We start from the raw sequence: 1,819 nt of genomic DNA, 5'->3' as shown, positions 1-1,819 counted from the left end.
ACTATTATCAAAGCCGGCAATCTGACTTTTGGACAATTATTGGTAAATCAGAAAAACGAATTATTGACTTTGTATTCCATTGGCAGTCACAAAACTCTTCGGAACGACATCTTAGATAAATAAGAGGTTAACTATTAACCTTTATTTAATGCAGGTTTTGAACCGTATTCTTTGAAGGAGACGATTATATTCAAATCAATCTGTATTGACATATCAATAACATTTTTTTTTCCAAATGCACAGATTGCCACCTTTGATAATATACGACTCATATACCGGTTTGAATAGTGGACAAATTACAACCACAGATCTCAAGGATTTCTTTTAAAAAAATGTCCTAACCATCCATGAATTTCACGATAAGCCCTGTTTAATTACAATTACAAATGAAACCAACATATTAATGGTCCAATAACGGACAAACGAATTAATATAAGACGAATACTAAATCACTCGGTGGCATTTGAGCACGAACGCTAGATGTATGTAATACGTTGCGAACATTTATCCAAGCGTTTCCAATATTGTAAGGGAAGACAAACGTCTACAGAAACATTCTAGTCCCATAACATCGGTTGAGGATAATTAATTTATGTTCTACATGTTAGTAATGAAAGGCTTTTTGTGAATGTTTTTTATTGGAATTCTTGCAAATTATATAATATTTCACGTAGCACGTTCAAACGAAATTCACGGAATAGTAATGAAGTCCTAAAATATGAAATTGTTTTTTTACGAAGCAGCTCCGAGAATTTATAAAAAAATTTAGGAAATTTTATTTACCGCTGTTTTATCTATACATATAAATAAGGTTGGAGTGTCTATTTGTAATATTGAAATAGCCTCTTTTTACTACATGCATATGAATACGGTGGTACATACACCAAAATAACATTGTTTACAATTTTTGTCTGTCTGTCTGTTTGCTCCGGCTAATCTCTGGAACGGCTGGATAGATTTTGACGGGACTTTCACTGACAGGTATCTAATGATATAAGGAGTAACTTAGGCTACTTTTCTACACTAGCTTCGCCCTGCGGCGTCACCCGCAGTATGACAATAACCGCGGGTAACATCGCGGAACTCAACTATCAATAATAAAATTTAATGTTTCCGAAGCGAAGCGAGGGCGGGTCGCTAGTTAGAATTAAGAGATGAAAAGCATAGTATTGCTTATGATCCGAACACCAAATCCGGTCTGATTTGATTTTAATAAAAACATTTATTATATAGAGTCAATGTGTCCATGACTAATTGCTAATTTTATTTACATTGTATAGGTATTGTGATACATGTACTTGCATGTGAAATACATAGTAACGACAACTTCCTTCGACAATACTTAAACTAAAATTGGAACGATACAGTGAAGATTAGCATGCGCAAGGATGCTCAAAATCGTCAATCGTCAACATTATTTTTTCCACCTCCGCCCGGTCTTGGTCTCCAGGTTGCCGGTCAAAACTACCACTCAAGCGGCTGCGGCCTGGTATCACCTCATCCCATGAACCTTGCCGGAGAGGTTACAGGTCCAGCAGAACTTGTCTCTTCACATGATAGTCGGAACGTCGCTTCTGACGTAACTCCTGAGATCTGGGAGTGGAGTCGCTGAGCTAGCTGTTGGTGGAGCCCACGAGCACCTACGAAACATATTTAGATCCCTTGCACTCGAAGGGCACATGATGACTCCGGTAGTTTTTAGTCTTTGAAGGTCGATGAGCATCAGGTTCCGGGACCACAAATTCATCTTCCGCTTAAAAAATAACCAAAATACTGTAAGTATATATTCTTCTATATTGTCTTTCGTAAATACCATAGA

The 1,819-nt window shown here is 37.0% G+C and overlaps 1 pseudogene; it reads left to right on the top strand.

Moving 5' to 3' along the window:
- Positions 1–1,324: 1,324 nt before the first annotated feature.
- On the top strand, positions 1,325–1,420 carry LOC114253156 (U6 spliceosomal RNA; annotated as a pseudogene).
- The last annotated feature ends 399 nt before the right edge of the window (positions 1,421–1,819 follow it).

Source organism: Bombyx mandarina, chromosome 21 (assembly GCF_030267445.1).
Source record: "Bombyx mandarina strain Sakado chromosome 21, ASM3026744v2".
NCBI lineage: Eukaryota > Metazoa > Arthropoda > Insecta > Lepidoptera > Bombycidae > Bombyx > Bombyx mandarina.
This window is presented reverse-complemented; position numbering and strand designations above follow the sequence as displayed.